Source organism: Carya illinoinensis, chromosome 10 (assembly GCF_018687715.1).
Source record: "Carya illinoinensis cultivar Pawnee chromosome 10, C.illinoinensisPawnee_v1, whole genome shotgun sequence".
NCBI classification, from domain to species: Eukaryota; Viridiplantae; Streptophyta; class Magnoliopsida; order Fagales; family Juglandaceae; genus Carya; species Carya illinoinensis.
The window spans coordinates 26,704,096-26,726,555 of record NC_056761.1 but is presented as its reverse complement, the minus strand read 5'-3'; the positions used below and the strand labels follow the sequence as shown (position 1 = coordinate 26,726,555).

The 22,460-nt window shown below is 40.6% G+C and overlaps 1 non-coding gene across 1 annotated transcript; it reads left to right on the top strand.

Moving 5' to 3' along the window:
• Positions 1 to 2,655: 2,655 nt before the first annotated feature.
• Positions 2,656 to 2,759, top strand: LOC122280185. The gene has a single exon (XR_006229772.1). It is a non-coding gene; the product is annotated as a small nucleolar RNA R71 (small nucleolar RNA).
• The last annotated feature ends 19,701 nt before the right edge of the window (positions 2,760 to 22,460 follow it).

Genomic DNA, 22,460 nt, shown 5'->3' with positions numbered 1-22,460 from the left:
GAATCCCTGTGGTATTCAAATACATTTGTAAATGTTTTAATCATCAATCGTTCACGCTCAATCATAAGCAATTATTTTTCTTGATCTTAAATGATAAATCTTCCAATTAAACGGAATCATTATTCTAGTTTAATTGAAGTAAATTGATTGGAAACAATATCATAAATTATTAGACGGATCCTCGAAACCCTAGTCTTTCTCTATATCAATTCATTTTATCATTTTAGTTTGATTCAGTTATTTTATCAATCTTCATTTGATTGCACGTTTCTTTTAGTAATTTCATTTTATTGTCTGAGTTTATTTTCTTTATCACAAAAGTTAATCCCTGTGGATTCGATCCTGTAAGATACTACAACACCTGTACACTTGCAGGTAAAACTGCACTAAATTTTTGGTTCATTAATTTGAGTCAGAATTTAGGTGCAACAAGTTTTTGGTGCTGTTGCTGGGGATTGCAACGTGTGATAATTGTTTTTTAGAATAGAAAAAAAAAATTTTTTTTAGTAATCTTTTGCTAATTGTTTTTCATATTCTTTTTGCAGGTATGATTTTTTATGAAAAACAGAGCATGTAACATTGCTTCCATATTCATACCATTTGGTAATCTCGTTCCAAAATTCAGCTATGGTCCATCCTATTGCCTCTTTGTGTTCAATGAGAACACCAATCAATTTGCTCTCTTGAATTTCATCCAGTTTTGATGAAATGACCACTGGTAATGTCTCTGCTTGACCTAAAAATGCATATTTGAGATCAGCAGGTAGAGGTTTCAAATCGAGTTTCGGTGTTTGCACACTTGAGGGGAGAAACACGACATCATGAGGCGGTAATTCCTCAAAACGTGTTCTCCATTTATCAGTGTCCATTATTGGAGTAGATTCTAGCAAAAAATTCATAGATGCAAGTACAGAATCATCATCAAAATTTGCACCATGAACCAAACAAGCCTCAAGTGGGTCAGAAAAACTTGACAAATCAAATTTATTTTGAACAAGAGTTTGGATCAGATTTACTTCATGCACATCATCATCATCACCAGGTTGTTTACAAATATTGAAAATATTCAACTCCAAAGTCATGTTGCCAAAAGATATTATCATCACACCACTCCTACAATTTATTAAAGCATTTTAGGTCGCAAGGAATGGCCTACCCAAAATTATAGGAATTTGAGTGCAAATATCAAAGACAGGTTCTGTGTCCAAAACAATGAAATCCACTGGGAAATAAAATTTGCCTACTTGAACTAGCACATCCTCAACTATCCCTCTCGGTATTTTAATTGAACGGTCAGCAAGTTGGAGTGTTACCTTGGTGGGTTTAAGTTGACCAAGACCTAACTGCTCATATACCGAGTAGGGTAGGAGGTTAACTCTAGCTCCGAGGTCAAGTAAAGCTTTTTCAATTTTAAAATTTCCAATCACGTAGGAAATTGTTGGACAACCCGGGTCTTTGTACTTAGGAAGAGAATTGTTCTGGAGGATGGCGCTTACCTGCTCAGTGAGAAAAGCCTTCTTCTGCACCTTTATCGTACGCTTCACTGTGCACAAATCTTTCAAAAATTTAGCATACGATGGAATTTGTTTGATTGCATCTAACAAAGGAATGTTGATTTTTACTTGTTTGAAAATTTCAAGAATATCAGCATTTTGAACCAACTTGTGAGAATGTTGCAATCTTTGGGGAAATGGAGCAGGTATTGGGGCTTTCACAAGCTCATCCAATTCAACCTTCTCAAGTTCACCATCATTCTTGGAATTTAAAGAGTTGTTGGTCTCATCAACTTTCGTTGTTGAAATACTCTTATCAATTATTTTTCCACTGCGTAGAGTGGTGATGGACTTGGCATGTTCAAATTTTGAATCAGAGGGATTTGAATTTCTTACCTCAAATTTACCTTTGGGATTCGGCTGAGGTTGAGCAGGAAACTTACCCTTCTCTTGAGCATGCAATGCAGAGGTCAAGTCGCTAATAGAACTTCTCATCTCAGTAATGGCCTGCATTGTCTGAGTGTTGATATTTGCTTGTCCTTGCATAAAAGCCTGTAATGTTTCCTCAAGGGTTTTCTTATATGGAGGCACATAAGGAGTAGAAGAAGATGGCCCTTGAGGATTTTGATTTGAATTGGATTCATTCATCCAACTAAAATTGGGGTGATTTCTCCATCCAGGATTATATGTTTCCGAATAAGGAGAAGAAAATGGTCTCCTATAGGAATTCATGACATTTGCTTGTTCGCGCAACACCTCTTTAAAAGCAGGGATTGTTGGACAATCCTGAGTTAGGTGTCCACTAATCTCACAAATGCCACAATTTTCTTCTTCTTTTTCACCGGCCTTAACCGGATTTACCTTCCTAAGTTCCATGGCTTCGACTTTTCTTGTCAAACTTGCTATCCTAGCATTCACATCATCATTTCCTTTAAGAACATACATACCTTCTTGAGACATGGCACCGAGTTTGGGCTTATTTGACCGATCAGAACGATCTGTGTTATCCTAAGATTGGGCATTTTTAGCTAACTGGTCAAAATAGTCCCAAGCGTCATCAGGATCTTCATTTAAAAAATCACCATTACACATCATTTCTACAAATTGACGCATTTGAGATGTTAAACCTTCATAGAAGAAACTAATGGTGCGCCAAGTCTCATAGCCATGATGTGGGCAAGTTTGCAACAATTCTTTAAAACGTTCCCAACATTGAAAAAATGTTTCATTTTCCTTTTGAGAAAAATTCATAATATTTCTGCGAAGAGTGTTGGTCCTATGAGTAGGAAAAAACTTTTTTAGAAATTCTCTTTGCATTTCTTTCCATGTGCCAATAGATCTCGGTCTCAAGGAGTTCAACCAATTTTTAGCTTTTTCTTTCAAAGATAATGGAAACAACTTTAATCTAACAACATCATCATTGATAGTTTGGTTTTGTAAAGTTGCACAAACTTCTTCAAATTCTTTTAGATGCAAATAAGGACTTTCTGAATCTAAGCCATGAAACTTGGGAAGTAATTGGATTACTCCCGGTTTTAAATCAAAATTTCCCATATTCGTAGGAAAAATCATGAAAGATGGAGTACTTGTCCTTGTAGGCTGCAAATATTCGCACAAAGTTCTCATTGGCGGATTATTTTGTGCCTCTTCATTTTCTTGTTTGTCATGAACTCTACGATTGTCAGCCATGGTATTAGAATGAAAATTTTTAGAATCACCTGACAAAGTATTAACCAATTCTTTTAAAACAATTTCCTCTCTTCTCAATCTACCCGTTTGATCATGTTGCCACGAGATCATTCATCATAGAGGATCGAGCACATTCAAAAAGTAAAAGCAAAATGCAAAACAAGCAAGAAAGTAAAAGAAAAATTTTGGAACTAGATTACCAAATGGTATGAATATGGAAGCAATGTTACATGCTCTGTTTTCCGTAAGAAATCGTACCTGCAAAAAGAATATGAAAAACAATTAGCAAAAGATTACTAAAAAAATTTTTTTTTTCTTTTCTAAAAAACAATTATCACATGTTGCAATCCCCGGCAACGACGCCAAAAACTTGTTCGCCTAAATTCTGACTCAAATTAATGAACCAAAAATTTAGTGCAGTTTTACCTGCAAGTATACAGGTGTTGTAGTATCTTACATGATCGAATCCACAGGGATTGACTTTTGTGATAAAGGAAATAAATTCAGACAATGAAACGAAATTACTAAAAGAAACGTGCAATCAGATGAAGATTAATAAAATAACTGAATCAAACTAAAATGATAAATTGAATTAATATGGAGAAAGACTAAGGTTTCGAGGATCCATTTAATAATTTATGATATTATTTCCGATCGATTTACTTCAATTAAACTAGAATAATGATTCCGTTTAATTGGAAGATTTAGTATTTAAGATCAAGAAAAATAGTCGCTTATAATTGAGCGTGAACGATTGATGATTAAAACATTTACAAATCTATTTGAATACCACAGGGATTCCTCAAGCATTCATTATATTCGAAAATCACAATGAATCAAGACGAGTATGCAGATAATCAAAATATCCAATAATAAAATCCTTCAATCGATCAAGCTCGTAGAATAAATTTTACGTGGATCCGAAAACAATATTTAAATCATTAAACTTCACCTCTAACCTTAGTATGGAAATTTAGCCAAACATATTTATTACAAATACTATAGAAATCACATAAATATTATTTATTAGAAAACTAAAATAAAACATAAGAAATACTAAGAAATAATTTAGAAATAACAGAATTTGGAATCCAGTTGATGTCTAGAGAATAAAATACATGTCATCGTTGAATTGCAGAAAATAGAAATGAAGCTAGCAAGATTGGACGAAAACTTCCTCCACATCAATTCCCTTTTTTTTTTAAACCGACCTCACACACTTTAAATCCCCACCAATCGATTTTGATCTCCACTCAAACATACACACGTCTTCTCTCAAATTCTGGAAACTCCCCACGTCCCTACACGTCCAAGAAAAATATTTCCACCTCCATCCACTTCTATATAAGCACCGACTCTCTACATCAATTCCAAACTCTTTCCACTCAATACTCTACTTCCCTCTCTATGTCCCTCTACTCTCAACCAAAATAAACCCCAGCCAATCAAATTATTCCAGCCAATTCCTTTCTCTCATCTCACCTTCTTTTTTTTAATGAGAGCCCACGTAAATTCCTATCTCAGCCAAAATAATTTCCCATGACCGACTCACTTCTCAACTCAAAAGCATCCACCGACCTACTCACGTCCAACTCTAATTCTCTCAATGTCTCTCCACGTACCCCTGCAATGAATTCAAGGCATTAAATCAGAACAACCAAGACTTTCACCTATTCTTCCTTCTAATCCCACCGACTTTGCTTTCTTTTCTTTTCACAATTCTTTTTTCAATTCCAGCACATCATGCACCCACCATAACTCTCTCTTTCTCCCTCTCTACTCATGACCAACACACCTCAACTCCTCTCTATCCCCCATGTAACCCTTTCACTCTACACCCACCGATTGCTTTCTTTCTCCTTTACGTCCAGCAACATATACATATAGCTGCTTCTAGTTGTCCAAACTCCCTCTCTTTTCTCTTTTCGTCCAGCAATATATTTATATATTAAGTCGGCACCAACTTCCCCCAACCACAATTCACTTTAGTCGACTTCTCTTGTTGAATATGGCACTCTACTTCAAGCACGACACTTCTCTTATCTCTTCTCTTCACAAGTCAACCACGGCATCTCTTTTCTTCATCCTTTTCAATTTCTGCCGTCCAGCCACACATATATATATATATCTTTAGATGGCTGCCTCAAGTTGGTGCTGCCCTTCCTCCAAGTCAAGTAATGCACGACATCTATCTACTCCACTCAAACCCCCTCTTCCTCCAATCAAATTAACCAGCCGAATTCCATCTTCAATTCACACTTGGTTGAAAACTCAAGCATGTCTTCACACTTCAAACGGCTTCTCTTCCAATCCATCACATGTTCCTTACCTTAATTTAGCTGCACCAACCGATGAAAGTTAAGCCAAACAAGCAGCTGCCCAATTACGTCCTTCCTTCTCTTCATTCCTCTCAATTAATATGCACTTTTGGTCAAAAGTTCCAACCGGATCTCATTTGAATTTTATTTAAACTGAAAATAAGAAGAAAGAAATAACACTCAAAAATAAATTAAAAGAAAAATAGATTATCAAAAACAGACTATATATGTGAGGAAATATTGTCCCATTAAATCATAATTATAAAATTAAGCATAAACATGATTTCAATCAATTAAAAATCACAACTCGTATTTATGCTTAAAAATCATTTTTCCATCTAAAACCAATAATAGTGTCACGAAGAATTTAAAATACATTGGTTTTAAATAGCTAAAACATGCAATATTTCAGCTCAATCAACCGTTCCTTGCAACCTCAAATGCTTTAATAAATTGTAGGAGTGGTGTGATGATAATTTCTTTTGGCAACATGACTTTGGAGTTGAATATTTTCAATATTTGTAAACAACCTGGTGATGATGATGATGTGCATGAAGTAAATCTGATCCAAACTCTTGTCCAAAATAAATTTGATTTGTCAAGTTTTTCTGACCCACTTGAGGCTTGTTTGGTTCATGGTGCAAATTTTGATGATAATTATGTGCTTGCATCTATGAATTTTTTGCTAGAATCTACTCCTATAATGGACACTGATAAATAGAGAACACATTTTGAGGAATTACCGCCTCATGATGTCGTGTCTCTCCCTTCAAGTGTGCAAACACCAAAACTCAACTTGAAACCTCTACCTGCTGATCTCAAATATGTATTTTTAGGTCAAGCAGAGACATTACCAGTGGTCATTTCATCAAAACTGGATGAAATTCAACAGAGAAAATTGATTGGTGTTCTCATTGAACACAAAGAGGCAATAGGATGGACCATAGCTGATATCAAAGGTATCAATCCTTTGATTTGTACCCACAGGATTTATCTAGAGGACAATTCTAAACACTCTAGAGAAATGCTGTGACGCCCCCAAATCCCCACGCACGGACATGGAGAAATCGAGACGTCCGGATGGTGACAACCCAGGTCACCACCCTATCAACGAGTGCCAAGTGTGTGCAAAAGTAACATATGTGCACGAAGAAACACGCAGCAGATAACGAGAGTCATATGACTAAGTACCAGAATTTTCTTAATATAATACAAGCTGTTTAAAACATACATAATTAAAATATTACAAAAACACAAATATAGTTTTAAACTAAATACAAAGCATAAACTTCAGCACCTCGGCGGAGCCGCATCCACGGGCTCAGCCTCCTCCTCCTCCTCGAATCCTACACCAAAATCTACGGAACCAAAAATGGTACCACAGGTAAGTAAAATCCAAACACTACCAGATAAAAGCATATAGAACTCAAACAATATGCATGAAGTGATGCCAATGCGTAAAACCCATAAAAACATATTTTTCCACGCACGCCAAAAATCTCATTTGGCCCAAAAACAAACCCTTTCCAAATATCACGCCAAAAGTCACATTTGGCCCATATCCATCTCAAACCATTATCCATTTTATCCGTATGCACCATGACCTCCCCTAGGGGTCATCCGCACACCCTGGCTCCAGTGCCACATCGTAGAGTACCACCACGCATGTGACACCTGACAAGCGATGCCCAGTTCCGCGCCCCGCGCATTCGTAGCCAAGCATCCTCTAGCCCTCACCAACGAAGGGCCACGGAGTCGGTGCGTAGGGCGATGCCCAGTTCCGCACCCGGCGCGTTCGTAGCCAAGCATCCCTTAGCCCCCGCTCCCGTTGTCGCCCAGCGACAACCCAGGGGACATCACTCAGTTTATTCCGCTCCCGAGTGACCAGAGGAGCTCCACCGAGATAATACCCCATCTCAGCTTGGGGTCGTGATACACACGCACCCGTAAGTCCACTTACGCCAATAAACAGGCTTTTCTCAATTAAACAAAAACACACGTGCATGCACCATGTAAATGCCATATCAATGCACAAAAATAATCAACCAACATAATTCAATAAAACAAGCAACTTCGTCCTCCATCCATCTGACCCCCGAACTCCTCGGACTCAGTCCGGAATCAACCAACTAGCATCAATAAATTATTGAATGAGCAATATATATTTAAATCTGAAAATAGGGTTTGGAAAATACTTACAGTGCTATATGGTATTTTTAGAAAGCTTGCGGCGTTGCAAACGGTGGAAGGAAAGCAACATAACAGTGAAAATTCACTGTGGCCATGGGTTGTAAAATACCCACTTTTGAACGGGGACAAACCAGGGCTTGGGATTGATAGGGAATGGTTTAGGGAAGATTATGAAGCTATTGGAAGTGGTGGTTGGCCGTGGGTGGCGGCGAAAATGGCGGAGGGAGGCTGGATTTCCCAAAAAGAAAAGCTAGCTTGTGGGAGCTGTTCCGGTGGCTATTAGGGGCCGAAAATGGGTGGGTTAGGATGGCAAGGGACCGGTGATGAAGTGGTGAAGAAATGGTGGCCGGAGGTGGAGCGACGGCGGCGGATCGGGGCAAAAACCGTGGGGGCTTCAAGGGCGTTTTCCGGCCAAACGACTAGCCGGAAGGGGCTGGGATTTGGCGGGGGGTTGCGCCGGAGGGAGGGGCTTCGACCGGTGGGGGCGGTGTGCCGCACGGTGGTCGGACGGCGGTGGGTCGAGGGCAGAAGGCAGCTCCGGCGTGGGAGAGGAGAGAGAGAGAGAGAGCCGATCGGGAGAGGAAGGAAGAAGAAAAAGAAAAGAAAGAAAAAAGAGAAAAAGAAAAAGAAAGAAGAAAAAGAAAAGAGAAAAAAAGGAAAAAGGAAAAAGGGAAAAAGAGATGTAGGAAAGAGATGAGGTCCAATCCTCACTCCGGGAAAACAAAACAAATCCGCCGAAACGAGATTAAAAAACGTAAAACGACTAAAATAAATAAAACACAACATCAAATAAATTAAAAACCAATTTTAAAACGCAATAAATTAAAATAAAAACAACCCTTCAGCGAAAATACACGCGAAAGCGGGTCATCACATCCTCCGTCCTTAAAAAGAAATTTCATCCTCGAAATTTGCAGATCAACCACCAACTTAAAGCAAGCCACATAAAAACACATAAACCACCTGTGACCAAGATTAAGATACATACCTTCATTATTCAAACAAGTACGGGTACTGCTCCCTCATGTCCGCTACTCGCTCCCAAGAGAAGTCTTGAGCTAACAGATCTCCCCACGCCACCTTAACCAAAGGTATCGTCTTGGACCTCAACTGTTGCTCCTTCCAATCTATGATTTGCGATGGAACAACTTCATAAGTGAGATCCGGTTGCAACTGAATACCCTCTGGGTCGAGAAGCGTGGCTTTTGCTGTCCAAAGCTCTTCTTCAGGGATGATACGTGGAAGACATCATGAATGTCCCCAGAATACTCTGGCAAAGCAACTCTATAGGCGACGGACCCTACCTTCTCCAGAATCTGAAAAGGGCCGACATACCTCGGATCCAACTTCCTCTTCTTACCAAAACGCTTAACACCTCTCATAGGAGAGCCTTTAAGGTAAACCCAATCACCTACATCAAAAGATAACTCTCTCCTCCTGGTATCAGCGTAACTTTTCTGGCGACTCTGAGCTGCCGCCATTTTATCTCTGATGATCCGGACTTGGCTTTGCATCTCTTGAATTATTTCAGGTCCAATTATCCTACTCTCCCTGACTTCATCCCAACACGAGGGCGACCTGCACTTTCTCCCATAAAGAGCTTCATAGGGAGCCATCTGAATGCTCGCATGGAAGCTATTATTATATGCAAACTCGATGAGCGGCAAATGGTTTTCCCAACTCCCTTGAAATTCCATGACACATGCTCGCAACATGTCTTCAAGGGTCTGAATCGTGCGCTCTGATTGGCCGTCTGTCTGCGGGTGCTATGCAATACTGAACTTCAACTTAGTACGCAAAGCTGCCTGCAAACTCCTCCAGAACTGCGATGTGAACCTCGGGTCTCGATCCGACACTATACTCTTTGGTATGCCGTGCAGCCGCACTATCTGCTTGACATACAAGCGGGTCAACTTACACAAGGAATCGGTGTTATTAACAGGTAGGAAATGAGCACTTTTTGTTAACCGGTCAACAATCACGCAAACAGAATTTTTCCCACTAGGCGTCCTCGGCAAACCCACTACAAAATCCATCGTGATGTCATCCCATTTCCACTCAGGAATAGGGAGGGGTTGGAGCATACCTGCAGGTCTTTGATGCTCGGCCTACACTTGACGGCATGTGTGGCATTTCTCAACATATAAGGCAATATCCTTCTTCATTCCATCCCACAAGTAATTTTTCTTCAAGTCCCGATACATCTTTGTACTGCCGGGATGAACTGAATAAGGGGCCGCATGAGCTTCTGCCATGATCCGCTCTTTGAATTCTGAATCTTTAGGGACCACTCTGCGATCTCGGAACCGAAGCATCCCATCTTTATCCATGCTATAATGCAACGGCCCTCGAGATTTTCTTACTCTTTTTCTGATATTCAGCAGCTTCGGATCCTTCCTTTGAAGAGTCTTCAATTCTTCAAAATCGGTTACCTGAATATCAAGAACTGAAGATAAAATCTCTTCTTGCTGCGAGCTCTCAATAAGGAGCCTTCTCATCCCACAAAGCAACGAATCCAATTCTGACGGCTTGGCTTCATCTTCCAAGTGTGACTTTCGGCTCAAAGTATCAGCAACTATATTAGCCTTCCCCGGATGGTACTTGATCTCACACTGATAGTCACTGATTAGCTCTAGCCATCGCCTCTGCCTGATGTTCAGATTTTTCTGGGAAAACAAATGCTTCAAACTCTTGTGATCAGTAAATACCTCGCAAGCTTCCCCATACAAGAAGTGCCGCCAGATCTTGAGAGCAAAAACAATCGCAGCCAATTCTAAATCGTGCGTCGGATAATTCTTCTCATGGTCCTTTAGCTGACAAGATGCATAGGCAACAACCCGTCCTTCCTGCATAAGGACACAACCCAAACCAAACTTAGATGCATCACTGAAGACTACGAATGGCTTATGCGGTTCTGGGAGCGCTAACACGGGCGCCGCCGTCAACCTGTTCTTTAATTCTTGGAAGCTTCTCTCACACTTATCTGACCAAACAAATTCTGTATTCTTCCGAGTCAAAGCTGTGAGAGGTCCGGATAGGCGAGCAAATCCCTCCACAAATCTTCGGTAGTATCCGGCGAGCCCCAAGAAACTCCAGATCTCGCACACTGTAGTCGGGCGCTGCCATGAGAAAATGGCTTCTACCTTACTAGGATCAACAGCCACTCCGTCCCTGGAAATTACATGCCCAAGAAATTTAACTTCTTCCAACCAGAATTCACACTTGCTGAGCATGGTGTACAATTGGTGTTCTCTCAATTTCCCAAGTACCAGACGAAGATGATACACGTGCTCTTCAACGTCTCGGGAATAAATCAGAATATCATCGATGAATACTACCACAAAGGAATCTAGATAAGGTCGAAATACTCGATTCATTAAATCCATGAAGGCAGCAGGGGCATTAGCTAGCCCAAACGGCATCACCTTAAATTTATAATGCCCATACCTCGACCTGAAGGCAGTTTTAGGCACATCCTTGTCTCTGATCCTCAGCTGGTAGTATCCCGACCTTAGATCAATCTTCGAGAACATGGCTGCTCCTTGAAGCTGATCAAATAAATCATCTATCTGCGGGAGAGGGTATTTATTTTTGATGGTCACCTTATTCAATTCCCGATAATCTATGAACATACGGAGGGTTCCATCTTTCTTTTTAACAAACAAAACTGGTGCACCCCACGGTGAAGTACTAGGCTGAATAAATCCCTTCTCTACCAGCTCTTGCAACTGAGTCTTCAACTCTTTTAATTCAGTCGGTGCCATGCGATAAGGAGCTTTATGCACAGGAGTCGCTCTAGGTTCCAAGTCTATAACAAATTCCATTTCCTGCACAGGGGGTAGTCCGGGCAAGTCATCCACAAACACATCGGGGAATTCTTCCACAACTGGAATGTCTGCCAAAGACTTCTTCTCAGACGGCGTGGACACCATCTGAACCAAGAATGCATCCGCTCCCCATGCAATCTCCCTTCTTGCTTGAATTGCCGATATAATTACCGGCTTTTCTTTCAATTTACTCCCCGCAAATTCTAGACAATCACCATCTGGAAGCTGAAAGCTAATTATCTGACTTCTGCAATTAATACTCGCAGAATATCGGTATAGCCAATCCATCCCGAGGATGATATCAAAACCCAACAGCTTAAACACCACCAAATCAGCATCCAAGAACCTTCCCTCAAAATTTAACGGGCATCCCAAAGCAACCTTGGAACACCACACCATTTCACCATCGGGTAGAGCCACTACCATAGACTTCGACAACGGTTCCGTGACCAAATTACACACCCGAGCAAAAGCGGAAGATACAAACAACTATGACGCATCGGAATCAAACAAAGTGCAAGCATAAAACTCATACAAATGGACTCTTCCTGAACCAAACACATTAACCCATGAAATCCAAAAAAGCAAAGGAGAAACCAAAAATACCAAAAATTAAATCCAACTTAAAATTAAATAAATCCATACCTGTAATTACTCCACCATCATGGGTCGCTGGTGCCTCATCATCCACTTCTCCGGGTGTGACAGCATAAACCTGGGCTTGCACTGCTTGTCTTCGGTTGGTTCTTCCACCGTGTCTACTTCCACGGCTTCCTTGAACTCTGACGGGGCACTCCCGAGCAATATGTCCCACTTGGCCGCACCGGTAACACTGGGGTCCACTACTCAGCCGATACTCGCCCTCATGAGCTCTATTACATGCTCCACAAATTGGCACCCGTCCTCCCATACGAACACCTGAGGACGTTTGAGGTCGAGTTCCAGTCCGCTGAACAAATTTCTGAGGCGAACCCGAGCTGCTTCCTTCACCAGAAAAACTCCGCCTCTTATGTCCTGGAGGGGAGTCCATACTCAGATTATTTTCTCGCTCCACAAGGGTGGCCAAATCCACTAATTCCTGAAAAGTGGATATCCGATGGCTGACCACCATACGGCGTATATCAAGGCGTAGTCCCTCCTGAAAATGATCAGCTCGCATCTCCTCTGTGGCGATAAGGTGGGGAGCAAATCGCCCAAGTTCTATGAATCTCCGGGCGTACTGTTCCACTGTCGCGCCCCATTGGACCAAATTTGAGAACTCTCTTGCCTTTTGCTTCCTTACCGATGCGGGAAAGAAGCGGTCGTAGCACTGCCAGGTCATAGCAGCGAAAGATCCCAATTCTGATTCCAGCATCACCCTCTTGGTATCCCACCAATCAGACGCGGTACCTTGCAACAGATAGCTGGCGTAGAGTACCTGTTGCGCCTCGGTGCAACCACACACCTCAAATGTTCTTTCTAGGTCTTTGATCCATTTTCCAGCTTGAAGTGGATCCTCTTCTCCAGTGAAGTGTGGAGTTCTATGCGCCAGGAAGCGCTCATAGGTGCATCCGGCTTGCACCATGCTACTGGACCCTCCTGGGTACATCCAAGGCCCTCCCTGATGTGGCCAAGGACCTCCTGGTTGTGGCCAAAACCCTCATTGCTGTGGACAAGGCCCTCCTTGTTGTGGCCAGGGACCCCCTTGTGGTGGCCAAGGACCTCCTTGTTGTGGCCAAGGCCCTGCCTGTTGTGGCATAATATTCTGCTGCATAAACTCCGTCATCTGCCTTATTGCTTCGGCTATGGAGTCATCTCTTGAGGTATTGCCCTGTGGCTCCTGAGTAGATTTCCTTGGTCTCCCCATTTTTTTTCCTGTCACCACAACCTTTGACCCCCTTTCAGAAAACTAAAACAAATAAAACCAACAACAAACAAAAACAGAACCAAAGACCAACATCACATCACAGAAAACAAAAGAAACCAACTTGCAAAAACATAACTAAATAAATAAAAATAAACAAACAAGCTCAAACAAACAAAGCAAATAAAACAAATTAAATAACTGTACTTAACATAATTTTAAAACACAACTTTAAAAGCATTCTGGTACTACCTACGGGACATGTGGTTTTACCCAGAGCCAAACCGCTCTGATACCACCTGTGACGCCCCCAAATCCCCACGCACGGACACGGGGAAATCGAGACGTCCGGATGGTGACAACCTGGGTCACCACCCTATCGACGAGTGCCAAGTGTGTGCAAAAGCAACATATGTGCACGAAGACACACGCAGCGGATAACGAGAGTCATATAACTAAGTACCATAATTTTCTTAATATAATACAAGCTGTTTAAAACATACATAATTAAAATATTACAAAAACACAAATATAGTTTTAAACTAAATACAAAGCATAAACTTCAGCACCCCGGCGGAGCCGCATCCTCGGGCTCAGCCTCCTCCTCCTTCTCGAATCCTGCACCAAAATCTACGGAACCAAAAATGGTACTGCAGGTAAGTAAAATCCAAACACTACCAGATAAAAGCATATAGAACTCAAACAATATGCATGAAGTGATGCCAATGCGTAAAACCCATAAAAACATATTTTTCCACGCACGCCAAAAATCCCATTTGGTCCAAAAACAAACTCTTTCCAAATATCACGCCAAAAGTCACATTTGGCCCATATCCATCTCAAACCATTATCCATTTTATCCGTATGCACCATGACCTCCCCTAGGGGTCATCCGCACACCTTGGCTCTAGTGCCACACCGCAGAGTACCACCACGCATGTGACACCTAACGAGCGATGCCCAGTTCTGCGCCCCGCGCATTCGTAGCCAAGCATCCTCTAGCCCTCACCAGCGAAGGGCCACGGAGTCGGTGCGTAGGGTGATGCCCGGTTCCGCGCCCGCCGCGTTCGTAGCCAAGCATCCCCTAGCCCTCGCTTGATAAAGCGCTAAAATTGCATGATTAAGTTACTTAAGTGAATAAATTGTTTAATAAAAAAATGATTTAAGTACTTAATTATGCAATAGATCACAATACTTGAGTCAATTGATAAATTCTGGTATTTTTGTGCTTAAAAAGATTTATAATACAGTAACTTCACATGACAATAAATATTCCATTTTTTATTCCTCTCATAACAAGGGTAGTTTGGGCAATACACATGCAGAAAAATGCACACAGCAAAACAGCAAACAATGCAGACCATTCGGACCACTTGGACAGCACGTTGCAACACAAACTCACACATGCTAAAAGCACACCCACTCACTCGGATCTGCAGCAGCTGCTGCAGCAAGGAGAAGCACAATGCACATGCAAACAATGCAGACCATTCGGACCACATGGACAGCACACATGCAGCAGGAACATAGCAGCAGAAAGGCACTCGGACAGCCAAGAACAAGAGCACACAAGCATCATCACGTTGGATACAACACACATGCAGAAAATGCAACCATGCAGTGGACTCACACATGCACACATGCAGAAAAGTGCAGAAAGCATTCGAACACATGCAGATCACTTGGACATTACAGCAGACAGCATCATTCAGACTAGCAAAGCATTCCCATGCACACATGCAGTAGCTGGACGTGCAGCAGATCAGTTATGTGCTACTGGAAGCTTTTGGCATGTGAAGCTGAGAGATGGAAGGAAGTTGAAGACAGCAAGATGCTGGAACTCACAGATGAACGTGCAGCAACAACAGAGTAGCTTTTGGAGTTATTTTTTTCTTTCTTTCCTTTTTCGTTAACGGGGGCAGTTTATTTATCTTGCTTGTTGCTTCATTTCAAGGGGGTTCGGGCTGGAGGAGTTTTCCAGACCAAGGACTCATCTTTCATTTTAGTTGGAGTTGTTAGTTTTCAGACGCTGGGCAGCCAGTTTTATTTAGTTTTCATTGTTTTTTTTTCATTTTCATTCGGCTATAGCAGTAGCTTAAACTTGTTTCATTGTTTCTTGCATATTCATTCGGCTACAGCAGTAGCTTAAACTTGTTTCATTGTTTCTTGCATATTCATTCGGCTACAGAGGTAGACCTTCTTTCTTTCTTTTTTCGTTTAAGACAGTGGAGTAGCTTAGCTTGAAGTTTTTTTTCTTGCTTTTTGTTGGGACGTTAAGCAGTTTTGAGAGTTTTATTTTCTCTCTTTTCTTTTCGGTTTCATAGAGCTGCAGTAGAGTTTTAATTCTTTCTTTCAGTTTTTTTGTTTATTTGATCGGTGATCTTGGTTTATTTCCGGTTGGTTGGACAGCAGTGTTGATTGTTTTTTTATTTTATTTCTCTTAAGACCTTTCTTTTAAGTTCCATTCGGCTGTTTCTTCATTTCTTTGGAGGTTTGTTCTTCATTTTATTTTCTCAATTTATATTTCAGTTTTTAGCTTAGTGTCTGTTTTCCTACGGGCAGTGGCAGCATCTCTAGGATTTATTTTGTTTGGAAATTTTCTCTTAGATTTTATCATGGTTCAACTTAGATTAATTTTTATTGCTAGAAATATCATGTGTAACTAATTTCTTAAACTTGGGTTGTGGAATGAGATTTAATTTATTTTAGGTTCTAGTTTGATGCAATATTTTGTGATTGACTGTTGATTTCACTATATTACTAGTTGGATTTAAATTGAAAATAGATTGAAACTCTTGCTCTTATTTTGTTGTTGACGTAAGGCACAACAAAAGTTTGAAAATTATCAAGGCTTCTCTCGATTGTTTGTTAATGTGTGTTCGGCTAGTAAAATAGAAAATCCATTAGGAAAATATTGCAAAACTTAAGCTTAAATTTGTATCTTCCGATTAGCAATGCCTTGATTGGATTGTTAATCGAGAAAATTATCTAGAATCCGAAATAAAGAGAGTCTCATACCCAACCCAAGTGTTCGTTAATTTGTTTTTCTTAAGAAACTCTTATTTTAACTTCGATTATCTTTTTTTTCATTGCATTTGAATTTTATTTTCATCACTCATACTTGATTCATTTGTTACTCACAAATCTCCTATACACTTTGATAACCCATTGTCCCTGTGGAATACGATTCTGGACTTATCCTTAATACAACTTGACACTTCTACACTTGGAAGCACATTCGACCATGAGTCACCGCTCCCGTGGTCGCCCAGCGACAACCCAGGGGACATCACTCAGTTTATTCCGCTCCCGAGTGACCAGAGGAGCTCCACCGAGATAATACCCCATCTCGGCTTGGGGTCGTGATACACACGCACCCGTAAGTCCACTTACGCCAATAAACAGGCTTTTCTCAATTAAACAAAAACACATGTGCATGCACCATGTAAATGCCATATCAATGCACAAAAATAATCAACCAACATAATTCAATAAAACAAGCAACTTCGTCCTCCATCCATCCGACCCCCGAACTCCTCGGACTCGGTCCGGAATCAACCAACCAGCATCAATAAATTATTGAATGAGAAATATATATTTAAATCTGAAAATAGGGTTTGGAAAATACTTACAGCGCTATATGGTATTTTTAGAAAGCTTGTGGCGTTGCAAACGGCAGAAGGAGAGCAACGTAACAGTGAAAATTCACTGTGGCCGTGGGTTGTAAAATACCCACTTTTGAACAGGGACAAACCAGGGCTTGGGATTGATAGGGAATGGTCTAGGGATGATTATGAAGCTATTGGAAGTGGTGGTTGGCCGTGGGTGGCGGCGAAAGCGGCGGAGGGAGGCCGGATTTCCCAAAAAGGAAAGCTAACTCGTGGGAGCTGTTCCGGTGGCTATTAGGGGCCGAAAATGGGTGGGTTAGGATGGCAAGGGACCGGTGATGAAGTGGTGAAGAAATGGTGGCCGGAGGTGGAGCGACGGCGGCAGATTGGGGCAAAAACCGTGGGGGCTTCAAGGGCGTTTTCTGTCCAAATGGCTAGCCGGAAGGGGCTGGGATTTGGTGGGGGGTTGCGCCGGAGGGAGGGGCTTCGACCGGTGGGGGCGGTGTGCCGCACGGTGGTCGGACGGCGGCGGGTCGAGGGCAGAAGGCAGCTCCGGCGTGGGAGAGGAGAGAGAGAGAGAGAGAGAGAGAGCCGATTGGGAGAGGAAGGAAGAAGAAAAAGAAAAGAAAGAAAAAAGAGAAAAAGAAAAAGAAAGGAGAAAAAGAAAAGAGAAAAAAAGGAAAAAGGGAAAAAGAGATGAGGTCCAATCCTCACTCCGGGAAAACAAAACAAATCCGCCGAAACGAGATTAAAAACCGTAAAACGACTAAAATAAATCAAACACAACATCAAATAAATTAAAATCCAATTTTAAAACGCAATAAATTAAAATAAAAACAACCCTTCAGCGAAAATACACGCGAAAGCGGGTCATCACAAATGCAGGGTAGACTGAACCCCAACATGAAAGAGGTTGTCAGAGCAGAGGTGTTAAAACTTCTGGATGTAGGGATCATTTACCTTATTTCTGACAGCAAATGGGTTAGTCCTACACAGGTAGTACCCAAGAAATCTGGTGTGACTGTAGTTAAGAATGCTGATAACGAATTGATCCCAACTAGAGTTACTACTGGTTGGTGTATGTGCATTGACTACAGAAAACTGAATTCTGTCACCAGAAATGATCATTTTTCCCTACCATTCATGCATCAAATCATTGAACGTGTAGCGGGCCATAAATTCTATTGCTTCCTAGATGGTTATTCTGGATATAACCAAATTGAGATTGCTCCTGAAGATCAAGAAAAGACCACTTTTACATGTCCATTTGGTACCTTTGCATATCGAAGGACGCCATTCGGACTCTGTAATGCTCCTGCTACATTTCAACGATGCATGATGAGCATATTCAGTGACATGGTAGAGCGTTTCTTTGAAATATTCATGGATGATTTTTCTATTTTTGGTGATTCATTTTATGAATGTTTGACTCATTTGGAAAGAGTGCTGATTAGATGCAAAGAAAAGAATTTGATTTTAAACTGGGAGAAGTGTCATTTTATGGTCACTCAAGGGATTGTTCTTGGTCACATTGTCTCTTCTCAAGGTTTTGCAGTGGACAAGGCCAAAATTGAATTAATTTCTAAATTGCCCATCCCAAAGAACATCAGAGATATCAGATCTTTTCTAGGTCATGCAGGTTTTTACAGGAGGTTCATCAAAGGCTTCAGCACAATTTCTAGACCTTTGTGCAATTTATTGTCAAATGAAAATTCTTTTGTGTGGACTGATGATTGTGAGTTAGCTTTTACAAAGCTAAAAGGTATGTTGATTTCAGCCCCAATTATGCGATCACCTGATTGGAATTTACCATTTGAGATTATGTGTGATGCTAGTGATTATGAGTTGGAGCTGTGTTGGGCCAACATAAGGACAAAAAGCCTTGTGTTATTTATTATGCAAGTAGAACTTTAAACAGTGCTCAAATGAATTATTCAACAACTGAAAAAGAGCTACTTGCAGTAATTTTTGCACTTGACAAATTTTGCTCTTATTTGATTGGATCTCAAATTGTCATCTTTACTGATCATGCTGCGTTAAAGTACCTTTTAGCGAAAAAAGATGCAAAGCCCAGGTTGCTTAGATGGATCCTTTTACTGCAAGAATTTGATCTGATAATCAAAGATAAAAAAGGAGTTGAGAATGTTGTTGCTGATCATCTGTCTAGACTTGTTCTTTCAGATTCCATAGAGACAGTTCCTATTAAAGACACATTTCCAGATGAGCAACTTTTTGGTATATCTCAAGTGCCATGGTACGCTGACATTGCTAATTTTCTTGCTACAGGTGAAATTCCTCACATTTGGACTCAACAAGATAAGAGGAAATTTTTTGTGGAGGTAAGAAAATTCTTTTGGGATGATCCATATCTGTTCAAGTATTGCCCAAATCAGATAATTAGACGATGTGTTCCCAATAACGAATTTCAAAGTGTGATATCTTTTTGTCACTCTGGGGCATGTGGTGGCCATTTTTCTTGAAAGAAAACTGCTTTTAAAATTTTGCAATGTGGTTTCTATTGGCCTACCATTTTCAAGGACACTCATGAATTTTGTAAAACTTGTAAACGTTGTCAAAAGTTGGGAGGTATTACCCGCCGGAGTATGATGCCATTAAATCCAATTTTGGTTGTTGAAATATTTGATTGTTGGGGCATCGACTTCATGGGACCCTTCCTAGTTGCTTTTGGCAATCTCTACATTTTGGTAGCTGTAGATTATGTGTCCAAATGGATTGAGGCTGTTCCATGCAAAAACAATGATCACAAAGTGGTACTGAAATTTTTGAAATAAAATATTTTATCAAGGTTTGGAACACCTCGAGCCATTATCAGTGATGGGGGTAAACATTTTTGTAATAAGCCTTTCGAGGGCTTAATGCGAAAATATGGTATTACTCATAAGGTTGCTACCCCTTATCATCCACAAACAAGTGGCCAAGTTGAGGTATCTAATCGGGAGATCAAAAATTTTTTAGAAAAGACGGCTAACCCAAGTCGCAAAGATTGGTCTTTACGACTAACCGACGCACTTTGGGCATACCGTACTGCTTTTAAAACCCCGATTGGTATGTCTCCATATCGACTCATTTTTGGAAAGGCATGTCACTTACCTGTGGAGTTGGAGCACAAAGCTTATTGGGCAATCAAGCAATTTAATTTTGATGTGGATAAAGCTTGCTCTCTTCGTAAGTTTCAGCTTAATGAGTTGGAAGAAATCAGAAATGAAGCTTACGAAAACTCTCGCATTGCCAAGGAGAGAATGAAAATTTTTCATGACAAAAATATTTTTCGAAAATCTTTTGAGCCTTCCCAAAAGGTTTTGTTGTATAATTCAAGGCTTCATTTGTTTCCTGGCAAGCTTCGATCCCGATGGATTGGCCCCTTTGTTGTAAAAATTGTTTATCCTTTTGGGGCCATTGAGATAGAAAATCCAGAGAATGGTAATGTTCCTCATTAATGTTCATTGATTTAAAACAGGAGAAGCAAACTGCAGGACTACCGAGCCTTATAAAAAAAAAAGGGGGAAGAAAAAATTAAAAAAAAAAATCATGTAATTTTTCCTGAATAAAGGGCTAGAAACAGTTACTCAAAACTTTGGGGGTTGAATGTTCAACCTTTAAACAGAGTTGGCGTGAAAAATGCTAATCCCTTAGGCTTTGAGGTAGTTAGAATCAATAATGATTAATCTTAAGGTTGAAAAATCCTATGATAAATCATGTGTATTAGTGAAGAACACACAGAGGTTTAGCCAAACACACATATCCGAGTTCTAAGATATTTGCCCTAATTCTATGTGAACAATTGTTGAGACTTTCCTTGTGGATACAACTGCGGGTGTTGAGTAGTCACGAATCGATTTTTTATGAGAATTTAGAATTATGTTTGATTGTTTTTGTTTGAATTTCGAGCTTTATATAATGTTCATCTCAATTAATTTTCACTATTTTGCTCAAGGATTAGCAAAAAGCTAGTTGGAGGGTGTGATTGAGCTAAAATATTGCATAGTTTAGCTATTTAAAACCAATGTATTTTAAATTCTACGTGACACTATTATTAGTTTTAGATAGAAAAATAGTTAATAAGCATAAATACGAGTTGTGATTTTTAATTGATTGATATCATGTTTATGCTTAATTTTATAATTATGATTTAATGTGACAATATTTCCTCACATATATAGTCTGTTTTTGATAATCTATTTTTTTTCTTTTAATTTATTTTTGAGTGTTATTTCTTTCTTCTTATTTTCAGTTTAAATAAAATTCAAATGGGATCCAGTTGGAACTTTCGACCAAAAGTACATATTAATTGAGAGGAATGAAGAGAATGAAGGAAGTACTTGGCAGCTGAAAAATAAGACACAAAATGAAGACGTGGTGACTTTCTTATCTTGATTGTTTATAAGCACATGCAATGAAGAAAATGATTTGCAGTAGACAAATACATACAATGTGACGCCCCCAAATCCCTATGCACGGACACGGGAAAATCGAGACGTCCGGATGATGACATCACGGGTCATCATCCTATCAACGTGTGCCAAGTGTGTGTATAAGCGATGAATGTGCATGAGAAATACGCAGCGAAAATCAAGTCAATAACTAAGTACCAGAATTTTTCTTGTTTAATACAAAGATATTCAAAACATAGATAAATAAATATTACAAGACCCGAATATAATTTAATATCAAATACAAATACATAACATCAGCATCCCGGCGGAGCCGCATCCTCGGGCTCAGCCTCCTCCTCCTCATCCTCGATCTCTACACCAAAATCTACGGTACCAAAAATGGTGCCGCAGGTAAGTAAACTCCAAACACCACTAGATAAAAACATATAAAACTCAAACAACATGGATGCAAGAAAAGCCAATCCACATGTCCCACAAAACCACATTTTTACCACGCACGCCAAAAACCCATTTGGCCCATAAAAACATATCCTTAAAACCAAGCCTCGCCATTATCCCAGATAATGGCCCAAACCACCATTTTCCTAGAAAATGGAACAATGCATCGAAAACCAACATCGCCATATTCCCAGAAAATGGCCCACATCTGAAAACCATAAAACAATCCGGTTATGCATGCACCATGATCTCCCCTAGGGATCATCCGCACACCCTGGCTCTGTGCCACACCGCAGGTAACGACTACGCATGTGACACCTAAACGAGCGATGCCCAGACTCGCGCCCAGCGTGTACCTGGCCAGGCCATCCTCTAGCCCTCGCCAGCGAAGGGCCACAGAGTCGGTGAGTAGAGCGATGCCCAGACTCGCGCCTAGCGTGTACCTGGCCAGGCCATCCTCTAGCCCCGCTCCCGTCGTCGCCCAGCGACAACTCAGGGGACGTCACTCAGTATTATCCACTCCCGAGTGACCAAAGGAGCTCCACCGAGATAATAACCCATCCCGGCTTGGGATCGTGAGACATACGCACCCGAAAATCCATTCACGCCAGCAAAACAGGATTTCTCAAATAAATTAAA